At 38.0% G+C, this 12,733-nt stretch overlaps 1 protein-coding gene across 2 annotated transcripts in view; it reads left to right on the top strand.

Annotated features, from left to right (window-relative positions):
* The window catches only part of LOC134206268 (probable serine/threonine-protein kinase DDB_G0276461), a 61,409-nt gene that overhangs the window by 13,813 nt on the left and 34,863 nt on the right, over positions 1-12,733 (top strand). The window lies entirely within an intron of this gene.

Raw genomic sequence — 12,733 nt, 5'->3', positions numbered from 1 at the left:
CTATCATCTCGTTGGGTGGGAGAGGGATGGACAGGGAAGGACCAGTATCAATTATGTTTACGTTTTGTGTGATTTTCGTGAAGGTGAACAAATTTCTGTATTCCGTTTTCTTCATTTAGCATTGATTGTGTTTAGAGGGCGATTCTGATGCGGTTGTTGGAAAGAACGGGTGATGATGGGGGCAGGAGATGTTGAATATTGCTTAGGGTGTGCCAGAAAGATTGATTTACGGTAAGCTCATTATTAAGTTATTTTAAATTAGTTTTTTTTTCATAAGCATCAATTTAGTGAATAATGTTCTATAATTTGGAAGGCCTATTTTTAGTAAAAATATTATATTATATAAAATTCTGAATATTTAAAGGAAATTTCTCTTAATTTCCAGTGGAAATTGTTTTCAATTCTCTGTAGAAATTTATCTGAATGTCCAAGAGAAATTCTTCAAAATATACAAGGGAAATTTTTTCGAATTTTCATGAAGAACAATTTTCTATACGAGGCCGTACTAAGTCGTTGGACAGCAAATTTGTGTTTGCAAGGAGAGACTCATTTGCGAAAACTTTTAAAATTGAAACTAAACAATGATGTAGATGGGAAGCTCTTGCTTTTCTACACATCACATTTTCATGGATTCAATGTCATCGAAGGTTCAGCTAAAATGAAATCACAGGCTATGAGAAGAGGCAAATAATACTTTTAAATAGTTTGAGTTTTAAAATTTTCATCAAAGAATCATGAAAACGCGTAGAGTATGTGCATCTCACTTAAATCTATTCACATTGCTTGAAAACGGATTGTTGTACCTAAACTCACTCATTCCGTCCATAAATTATATTATCAGAAATTAAAATTATTCAATTTTAAAGATGGTTTCATATCAAAATAGTTTCAAAATAGCAGTTAAAACAGAAACGACTTAGGAACAAGACACTATGGTTTTATCTGCGTTAAACAATTTTTAGTTCGCCAAGCATAAATACTGGCAGGACCTCGTTGATTTTTTTTAGAAATAGTTGAAGGAGAATCATCAAAACTTCCGAAGTACAACTTAACATCAATGGCGAAAATTTGTACTTTACGATGCTTCAATACTTTATAGACGAATCCAAGTAAAAATAAGAAGAAGACACACGACGGTGTTAACTTTGACAGATCCTACAGCGCAGCATAGGAAGATCATTTTAAAATGCTTATAATAAATTCTAGACAAATTGTAATTAAAATCTGATTGATGTACGATACGGAAAAAGTTCTCAGGTACTTATTTGGAAGCTTATCTCATTTTTTGTATATTTTCCAAAAATGTATCTATCATAAACTTCGGAACTTTTTCCGTATCATACATCAATCAGATTTTAATTACAATTTGTCTAGAATTTATTATAAGCATTTTAAAATGATCTTCCTATGCTGCGCTGTAGGATCTGTCAAAGTTAACACCGCCGTGTGTCTTCTTCTTATTTTTACTTGGATTCGTCTATAGGAAAGAATTGGTCCCACATAGATCCCTGTATGGAACACATGACGAGATTGAAAGAAAATGGAATGAATTCCATTGTATACACGCTAATCTGAAACAATCCAGTGGCCGGGTCGATCCTACCCGGATTTTTTCGATATTAGCGGTTGTCAAAATCTGGGTATGTCAACAAAATGGATCTGAGTCAGACGAACCCGAAATCTGGGTAAATGGGGACTTAAACATTTTCAGATACAGCAACATGGCGCCGACGTTGAATTCCGGAGAAAATGTTGGAATTTTTCGTTGTATGCAGCAAAAATAAGGTAAGAATGGTCAAATTCATCAAGGCGGAGTATTGTCGGCAAAACCGGCAAATGATATACGTTGGGGAAAACTGAATTTTTTAACATTTTTTATTCAATAACAATATTCTGCAGCGAAAAGAGCTGGGTACCGGATACCCAGATTTTTTCGCTTGTACTGTTACCCAGATTTGAGTTTAGGTACCCGAACCCAAATTAGAGTAACCACGGTTTTGCTGAATTTGGGTCACTTTGACATAATTCTGGGTAGCTCCAGGTTAGCGTGTACAACTGATTGAGTAATACAGTGAACTCTCCATAACTCGATATTGAAGGGATCATCGAGTGAGGGAGGTATCGAGATAAGGAACACATTTATAATTGGCCGAATAGCGTTTACCCGAGTAGTTCAAATTTGTTATTATTAAGTTAAGATGTTCGAAGTGAATAGTGAATAGCGAGAACTGAGAAGTGAGAAATGAGATGTTCGAAATAAATACAGAGTAGTGAGAAGTGAGTACTGAAAAACGAAAGTGGGTACTGATTAGTGAGATGTGTACAGTAACATGTGAGTAGTGGAAAATGAGAAATGAGAAGTGAAAAGTCAGAAGTCAGTGGTGAAAAGTGAGAAGTGATAGTTGCGAAGTGAGAAGTAGAATGTGAGAATCTGTGTCAAAAGGTCGAAGGTTTTTTTTTTATTTCTTTATTAAAGAGGCTTGCAGCCCAAGGCTGGCTCACCTCTGAGCAGGTCGAAGGTCAAAAGGTCGAAGGTCAAAAGGTCGAAGGTCAAAAGGTCGAAGGACAAAAGGTCGAAAGGACAAAAGGTCGAAGGGTCAAAAGGTCGAAAGGACAAAAGGTCGAAAGGACAAAAGGTCGAATGGACAAAAGGTCGAAAGGTCAAAAGGTCGAATATGTGTCATAACGTCGAAGGTCAAAAGGTCGAAGGACAAAAGGTCGAAAAGACAAAAACACAAGAAATGAGTGGTGGAAAGATAGATGTGAGAAGGGAGTAATGAGCATAGATAAATGAGAAGTGAGAAGTGGGAAGAGAGAATTGATAAGTGAGAAATGAGAAGTGAGTAGTAAGTAGTGAGAAATGAGAAATGAGAAGTATGAAGGTAGAAATGAGAAATAAAAAGTGACATGTGAGAAGGGTGATGTGAGAAGTAAGGAAGGGAGAAATAAGAAATGGGATAAAGATGAAGTACAACTATGAACCAAAAAGAAAAAAAAGGAATAAAGAAGGAAGATGGGAGAGAGAAAAAATAAAGAAAAAAAGAAGGAAGAAAGAAGAAAAAGAAGAGAAGACACAATGAAAGGAAAAAGAAGAAATAAGCAAGTAACAGGGAAGGAAAAAAGAAGAAAGATGGAAGAAATAAGAAATAGTTAAGAAAGAAAGAAATAGGAAAGAAGGAAAAAACAAAAAAAAAAGAAGATAGAAAAAAGGTAGAAGAAAGAAAGAAAGAGAGAAGAAAGGAAGAAAGAAGGAAAAAAAGAAGGTAGAAAGAAAGAAGAAGAAGAAAAAAAGGAAGAGAGAAGTAAAGAAAGCAAAAAGAAGAAAGAAAGATAAAATGAAGGCAGAAAAAACAGGAAGGAAGAAGAAAGAAAGAGAAGAATGAAGAAAAGCGGAAACAGGAAGGAAAAAAGAAGGTAGGAAGAATGAAGAAAAATGGATGGCAGAAAAACAGAAGAAAGAAAACAAATAAGGAAAGAAAGAAGAAAAAAAGGAGAAATATGGAAGAAATGAAAAAGTAAAAATGGAAGAAATTAGAAGGAAAGCAGAAGAATTAATGAAAAAGAAGGAGATAAGACACAATGTAGAAAACATCAAGAAAGAAAGAAGGAAGAAGACACAAGGAAACAAAAACAAAGATAGAAAGAGGAAGCAAGTAACAGGGAAGGAAGAAAGATAGATAGAAAGAAAGAAAGATAGAAAAAAGGAAGGAAGAAGAACAGGAAACAATAAGTAAGAAAGAAAAAAGGTAGAAAGAAAGAAGAAAAAGAGAAGAAAGAAGGAAAAAGAAGAAAAATGAAGAAAGAAAACAGAAAGAGGGAAGAAAACCAAGAAAAAAGAAAGAAAAGAAACAGGAATCAAGAAAAAAAAGGGGAAAAAGAAGAAAAAGGAAAAAAGAAGGAAGAAAGTATGAAAAGAAGAAAAAAGAAGGAAGAAAGACGTAAGAAAGACGAAAGAAAGAAATAAGGAAGGAAGAAGGTGGAAAGAAGGAAGAGAGAAGAAGGAAAAAAGAAGAAAGAAGCTAAAAAAAAGAAAAGTGAAATATGGAAGGAAGAAGGAAGAAAAAAGCAAGAAATAGGAAAGAAGCAAGGATAATGGAAGGAAGGAAATGAAATGAATTAAGAAGGAAGAACGAGGAAGAAAAAATAAAGAAGGTAAAAGGGAGAAAAAATAAGAACGAAGCACCTTTCTTCCTTTCGACCTTTTGTCCTTCGACCTTTCGACGCAGTTTTTTTGTTTCGACCGTTTGTCCCTTCGACCTTTTGATCTTCGACCTTTGGCCTTCGACCTTTTGACCTTCGACTTTTTGTCCTACAACCGAATGTGAGTAGTGACATAAACCAAAGGAAGGAGTGATAAATGAGAGATGATAGTTGGGAAGTGAGAAGCGAGATGTTAAGTAGTGAGAAGTGAGGGGAGAAATATAAGACTTGCTTTTCACTTCTCGCTACTCACTTCAACCTTCGATTTTTTTCACTTCTAACTTCTCACTTCTCATATCTCACTACTCCCTTCTCACTTATAACTTCCTATATCTCACTTCTGACTACTCATTTCTCAGTTATCACTTTTCATTACTAACTTTTCACTTCGCACTTCGAGTTTCTCACTTCTCATTTTTCACTTCACACTTAGAATTTTTCACTTCTCATTTCGTTCTATTTATTTCTCACTTCTCATTTTTCACTTTTCACTTCTCACTTATAACTTCTTATGTCTCACTTCTGACTTCTAACTTCTAACTTTTCACTTATTACTTTTGAATTCTCACTACTCACTTCGCACTTCAAATTTTTTACTTCTCATTACTCACCTCCCACTACTCACTTCTTACTTCGTACTTTTAATTTCTCACTTTGAATTTCTCATTTCTCACTTCTAACTTTTCACTTCTCATTTCTCACTTCTCGCTTATCACTTTCTACTTATAACTTCTAACTATATCGTGCGTGCAACTGTTTCTGACAACGTCGAGTTAGCGAGGTGAAAATGCATTGGAAAATAACTTTGTCTTAGAGAATATCGTGTAAGAGAGATATCGATTTACGGAGGGAACGCAGCTGGCCAGTGACTTTCAATTTCATCGAGTAAGGGAAAAATATGTAGCTACAGACTTCGAGTTAGAGAGAGTTTACTGTAAGATGCATTGAATAATAACAAAAACAAACCTTTTGAGTGAGTTTTCTTTAAATTGTTTTGTGACAAATGGTGTCCAAAGCTTACGAAAAATAAACAATAGCAGTTTAACTGGAGGCATTTTTATCATTCTTATTCTTTTTTTATAAGAAAGTAATATTTTATGCACTCGAACCAGCACACGTGCTATGGTAGTTGCCGACCTACCGCACGAAAGCGTGCCAGAGTGTAGTGTTCCAGCTGTGACTGGCCATAGCCACTAAATCCACCATGGGCTCCAACCATGATTCCCCTCGGGACTGTCTTTCAGTATTACTTTGATATTTTGCTTGATTTCTGTGCCCTCAAATCGGATCTGGTCAGCATATTCATAGATCAGCTCAAGTCCTAAGCAATTTCTTTCTTCAACGAGTTACCGGACGAGTACCGAGGTTGATTTCTGGTAGGGATAGCTTCCGGTCTAATATTGCCCTGACAACCCTAATCCGGAGCGGTCGCACGCTACGATCTAGTCAACTAATCCCCAGCGGTGGATCTAGTCTACTCCGAAAAACGATTTTAATGCCCTTGGTTGTTGAGCAATTCAACTCCACCTCGATCGCGATCGGGAACGACTCAGATAGTCTCCGACGGCGAACCTGTTCTACTCCGACGAGAAGCTCCCCGATAGCGGGTGCTCCACGCTCCACGCTCGGCGGCTACGAACATCACTGTACTGCGCGTTCCGGCACATTCTTCTGACGTTGTTATCGGTGGTAGTGTCCATTCCGCATGCCTCCAACATCCATTCTTATTCGAACCGGGAGTATGTGAGCAGAATGCCGTTTGTGTCACGTCTGGACATCACGGACATGCATGTCCGAACCTACACACTTAATTTTTTTTACCGGGATCTCAGCAAAATGTTGAACTTTTACCGAGATTCGCACAGCCGTGCCCCAGCAAACATGTTTTTTGCCGAGATTTCTGTCAAAGTTGCTGAAAATCAGCAAATAATTTGCCGAAAATCAGCTAACAAATGTCATTTTTGCCGGAATATCAGTTTTTCATTTTGCTGGCGCACGGCTGTGCGGATTTTTGCCGAGCTGCAGAAATAAAAACTAAGTGTGTATGATTGTACTACCTGAAGAATCCGCGATCTGTTAAGAACTGGCTCAAGCCAAAGGTTAGCTCTTCATGTGGCCTCCTAATCCAAGCCAACACATTTGGGTCCAGCGGTCCACCAACCCTTAGTCGATTTGTCCAACTCCCTCTAGTATTACTTTTTCTAAAATTTGAAACACCATTTTGTAAGATAGGCCCGGCAATAATAAATTCGTAATCCACGTTTACTGGGGTACTGAATTAACGGCAGTATGAGTGTATAATGGGACCCTCCTTAACCTAGCGGTAAGATGCGCGGCTAAAAAGCAAGACCATGCTGAGGGTAGCTGGGTTATATAGATTCCCGGTACCGGTCTATTGTATATGTTTTTCGGCTTCGGAAATTGTCTCGACTTCCCTGGGCATCGTGTTAGTCTCATGATATACGAATACAAAAATGGTAACTTGGCTTTGAAACCTCGCGGTTAACAACTGTGGAAGTGCTGAATGAACACTAAGCAGGTGAAAGCAATGCCAATAAGAAGAAGATGTGTGTATGATCTTCTGCCGTCAGTGACTAACTACAGTTCATAACTTTCAGTTTTCCCCATGTTGAGGAATTTGCTGATGAAGTCTTCAAACTCGTTTTACATGGAATAATACAAAAAAATCTGATAAATAAATAAATGCTGCAAGTTTTCAAAAACATTGACATAATATTCTCAGTAGCTTTGGTGACCAAAAAGCGGTGACAAAAAAGGATTAGCGATCACCAGAGCGCAGGGTTGCCACATTTAAATCTGTATTTTTTCTTCAGGAAATCTTCATATCTGTATCTCAAGTCAAAAAATCTGTATTGAAAATCTGTATCCATCTAAACCCAATCAAAATGGTTTTTGAGCAAACTTTGCTTTAAAAATTAAGTAAATTTGATAATTTGTGAATGAAATCTGTCGAGGGTCCGTCTTTAACTATTGTTGCCACTTTAGTGGACCAACCAGTCACACTAAACCTAATAAGCAGAACTACTGTTTCTGGGTATGTGAATAAAGGCTAGATCTGATTTTTTTATTATTGCTTGAGCTTTTTCTGAGACCACTTTATTCAAATATAGTCCGAACATTTTACGGAGCATAATATGGTTTCAATATCGTTGAGCTTGAGCTTGAACTTGAGCTTGATTGACTGCTCGTAGTTGCTACTCCATTATGACCAGATCAGCTGTTCTTGCACAGGGAACCAACAGATGTTTTGCTTGGGACTAGCACACATCTTCAATGTACAACTACTGGTGATCTCATTTGTTTGGTCATACTGGCGCCTGCCACGTCAGAATGCAAGTCAATGTAGGGAAGGGGGAGGAAATGATGATACAATCACTCGCCCACTGCAAGCCGAATATACCTCTGCACTTGCCACGAGTTCATGCGGAATTTGTTGGAAATTTTGGGTAAGGTTCGAGAGGCAGAGGTTCGTCTTGGTTAACGAGCTGCCAATGTGATAGATAGGAGAAGGCAACTGATAGAATTTTCTAATTGGATGTAGGAAACGAGCTCTTTAGTTCATTTCAAATTCTAGCAGATTACTGTTAGAATACTCAAGTTGAAGGTATAGGAATAGTAATAGAAACGGTATGGAAGTCCATTTCCAGTTCTAGCGATTGCTAGAACATGAGAAATATAGAGAAAGATACAAAGTAGGAGAATGGAACGGACCTGGGATTGAACCCACGACCTCCTGCGTATGAGGCAGAAGCAGTAGCCATATGACTACCAAGCCCGCTATAATATGGTTTCAATATCGTTGATTTGCATAAACTGTTAATAAAAAGTAAGACCTACCAGAGCCAATTTGCTCTGTATTTTCAATTTGAAATTTTGCTAATATGATAATGGATCGTAATAAGATCAGTTTGGCGAAGAATTTAATTTTATAAGCCTCAAATCTTATTGATAACAGCTATTTACTAATAGCAAATTATTTACATAATTTGTATTATAATTTTCAGTACTGTTCTCTTCAATGAATCTGTAAAATCTGTAATTTTGCTAAAAATCTGTATATCTGTACATACAGATTCTTGGTCACCGCTCTACCCCAAAAATCTGTAAAATACAGAATAATCTGTATATGTGGCAACCCTGCCAGAGCGTGCGAACCAGTGCTGGTCGCCTTGTTGGGAAAAATCGAAACGCTCAAGACGCACCGATCCTAGTCACTTTCAGCTCGCCGTCTATCAAGGAGAAGCTTTTCGAAATGAAGCGCTCACATGGGCCTCTGCAAGAAATATGCAGATCTTTCCATTGTGCGTCGACGCGGGTGGTGATTCGTGATCAATGGACGGAATTTGGGAGAAAATTGAAGAAATCGGATGTGTACAGCAGGTTGAAGACATGAAGAAACAGTCATCAAAACGGGCCTTAAACTCCTCTTATGAAATGTCAGCACAAAGCAAGACCATGCTGAGGGTGGCTGGGTTCGATTCCCGGTGCCGGTCTAGATAATTTTCGGATTGGAAATTGTCTCGACTTCCCTAGGTATAAAACTATCATCGTGTTAGCCCCATGATATACGAATGCGGAAATGGTAACTTGGCTTAGAAACCTCGCAGTTAATAACTGTGGAAGTGCTTAATGAAGCTGCGAGGCGGCAATGTCCCAGTGGGGGATGTAATGCCAGTGAAGAAGAAGAAGAAGATCCATGTGCACCAGTCAATGCGGCGACAATACAGTCCAAGGAGTTCGTATATGAACCCTGCAAGCTCAAAGTAGTTGCTACTGGGAGCAAGCGGGGAAGCAGTGTGAAAAGCTCCTCATCATCGACAAGGTCAGAAGTGCTAGCTCTGAAACTGCAGCAGTTGGAAGAAGCGAAATCAATGCCGTTGAAGCATGACTTCGTAGCATTCAAGAAGAAGAAACGTATCTGTCCCAAAAACATGAACTAGAGCTAGCTCAGATTGAGAAATTGGATGAAGCCGGAATCCGAAGCCGTGTCAGCATACAGTGCGGTAAAATAAGGTCGAAGAATGGATCAACAAGCAAAGTCAGTTTAGTGGAGAAGGAGCTGGTTTGGAGCATCAGTCGGCCGCTAAGCTGGATGCAACCATGGAGGAGTTCTGTTCTTTGGATCCCATTGACACTGAACACCAGGTGGCGTGTCAACAAGAATCCAGTGAGTCTTCGAAGTCAGTCCATCACCGTACCGTGCTTAAGGTATTTTGGAAGCTACAACCGTGCGGGTATCCAACCGTTACGAAACTGGTCTACTATGGCGCAACGACGAGTTCGAGTTTTCAAATAGTTTCGAAATGGCTCTCTCTAGATTGCAGTGCCTGGAAAGAAAATTAAACAAAGATGAGAATCTCTACAACAACGTTCGAAATCAAATGTTAGAGTATCAGCGTAAAGGACATACGCACAAAGCTTCATCAGCTGAAGTAAACCCTAAGAAGCCAAACAAAGTACGTCTAATCTGGAATGCTAGTGCTACTGTTGATAGTTTCAGTTTGAATAGTATGCTTCTGGTCCTTGTCGATTGGCATGAAGTCTATGTTTGAAGGTTGCATTGCAGCAGATATGTGTTGAAGTCGAAGCTCGTAAAATTCATTGAAGCTCCTGGACATAAACCTAATTGGGTCATGTAACGCAAATTCGGTGTTCCTGGCATCAAGTCTTAAGTTAAGATGAATTTGTACTATCCCATTTAATTCCACCACTTCATTGTACATTTGACAATTACGTATTTCGACCTCAACAGTAAGGCCGTCTTCAGTGTCTCGTACTTGATTCGACTATCTAATCGATCTCTCCTAACAGTATTTTTTTGCAACGAATACAGCTTGTGATCATTTCCTTCTATGCTGAAGGGTTTCGATTCCCAGTAGTCTACAGCGATCTTCATATCGTAACGGAAAGCAAATCTGACGAATTTGTGTTGAATTGCTTCGATCCTAGCATCCAGAATTTCCCTTGAATAATCAGAACATTTTCTATTGGAAATTCAGAAGGCTTTACCTGCTGATCATCCAAGAAGGAAATTTGTCAGGTACCCATACATTGTCCCTACTACATTTAAAAGTTGCATCAAACCGTTATTCATTTATCTAACATCAAAACTATTCAAACAAAGATTTTCTAGGGTCACCCTAATGACGATATGCTCGTGTGTATTATTTTTTGGCAAAAGCCCCGTCCGTCGTTCGTTCGTATGGTGATGATACGACGGCACGGGAATGAAGCACGACGACAATCGGCACACGCAAGCAAAGCCAGCCCCAGCGACTTGGTGCCAGATATCACAAGTGTAGAAAGAAAGGCAAAAATCTAACAAAATGGCCTTTAGCTGGTGTGTGAATCGATTCTGGATGTTGAATTGCTTGGGAGGCTGGAGAAGCGCTCACACCACGGTTTGATACGCATGCAACGGATGCAACACTCCGAAACTTATAAATCAGGAGCCCTGTTTATAAAAGTTAGAAACCCCTTTCTATGATGGAATAAATTTTCCGGGATGCAAATTTTCCAGATTTTTCCAAGAATCGGTCGTAAGCAGGAATATTCGGTTTCAAACTTGAGAATAAAGTTTTCAAAGATGTGATATAGAAAGTGCATATTGATTACAAACCAAAAACTTTTCAATATTGTACAAGTTTGTTAGTCAAGCGAAATTCCGTAAAACAATCTGATATCATCATCATTGATTACAGTTTCTGGTTTTGGGATGGTGTAAGAACGAACACCTTTGTGAGTTGGAATATCTGCTTGCTTATCGCTGCACCAGTCAATTCTACACCAATGACACAGACAGAGTTGTACCAATCTCGGTACCAACGAAAAGGTAGATTTCGAGAAATAAAACAAATATTGATACAATAATTGGTTATTAAGAGTTTGCTACTATGAATAACGCCAGCAAAACAACTTCAAATTGCGTGTACATTGCAGGAAGTTTTATGTTAGTAAAATTGTCTGTCAAAAGGCTAAATAGTTTTATTCTAGATTTTACTTATATATAAGGTATAAAATGCTCATGTTTCCCCCTCAAAACTATTCTATTAAACTAGAGATGGGCGTTCAGATCCGGAACCGTTAAAATGATCCGGATCTTTGAATACAGTGAATGATTCGTAGCTCACTTTTTCAAAGATTCGATTCACCAGATCAGTAAATTATTTAATCATTTGTAAGGAAATGATTTTTTTTTTATATGTTACAAGTAGGGGAAATGACGGCTTTGGCAGGTTTTGTTCTATTATTGTCAGGGGGGTTTTTGTTGACCAAATTACATGAAAATTGGCCACAATATTCTTTGATATGTAAAGAATGTTTAGGCCAATTTTGAGTATAATTAGTTATAGATAACCCCCCCTGACAATAATATGTAGAACAAAGCCGTCATTCCCCCTATATTTAAGCGCAAGAAGGGTGAAATTATTGAATGTACGGGTCAAAAGTGTAGTCTGGAATGACAATCGTTTCATAATTTTCCATGATCTTCTTACGTTTTGATCCAAAGATCTTAGACTGAATGATCCAGATCAACGATGTGATTCGTTGTGCCCATCTCTAAATTGAACTGATATAGAATAATCAATCAAACTAAAAAAATGTTTTAATCAAGGCTATACGCTGTCATGTTTCGTGGAGTCCTGTATAGAACCCATTTGAAATGTCCCCTCCTGAAGAATGAAAATAGTTTCGTAGTTCAGAATCAGTAAAGATCATATTTGGAATCCAACTTAAATAGTTTGACAACTAAAGAAAAATGTTTAGAACAATTTTACTTTAGTTGTCAAACTGATTTTCTACATTTTTCATAAATCCTGAAGAATCTTTGGAAGGGATCCCTCGAGAAACCTTCGAAAAAAAAAATTGGTGGAATTTTCGATAGAATACTAAAAAGGATAAGAAAATTATTTTGAGCTTTTTAGTGGAATGTCTTCACTTGTCATAAGACGAGTTAATACAATCCCATTGAATTCCACCACTTAATTGTATCTTGACAGATACGTATTTCGACCTCAACAGTAAGGCCGTCTTCAGTGTCTTGTACTTGACTCGACTCGAGTCGAGTCAAGTACAAGACACTGAAGACGGCCTTACTGTTGAGGTCGAAATACGTATCTGTCAAGATACAATTAAGTGGTGGAATTCAATGGGATTGTATTAACTCGTCTTATGACAAGGGACTAAAAAGGAATTTCTTCGTAGATTCCTTTGGGAATCCTTCCAAAAATTCCTATAGAATTGCATGATTTTACTAAATGAATGTTCAAAGGAATTTCTGGAGGTTTTTTCTTCTTATTGGCAGTACATCCCCACAGGGACATTGCCGCCTCGCAGCTAGGTTTTCATTAAGCGCTTCCACAGTTTTCAACTGCGAGGTTGCTAAGCCAAGTTTTTTTTTTGGTTTTGGATTTTTTTTTTCAAGGCGGGACACTTGGGAAAAACAATGATTTTTCAATAATTTCGAAATGAAATCGGCCCATTTTTGGAAGGAATTAGGTGTTTCCGAGAA

The sequence above is a fragment of the Armigeres subalbatus genome, chromosome 1, assembly GCF_024139115.2.
Source record: "Armigeres subalbatus isolate Guangzhou_Male chromosome 1, GZ_Asu_2, whole genome shotgun sequence".
NCBI classification, from domain to species: domain Eukaryota; kingdom Metazoa; phylum Arthropoda; class Insecta; order Diptera; family Culicidae; genus Armigeres; species Armigeres subalbatus.
This window is presented reverse-complemented; position numbering and strand designations above follow the sequence as displayed.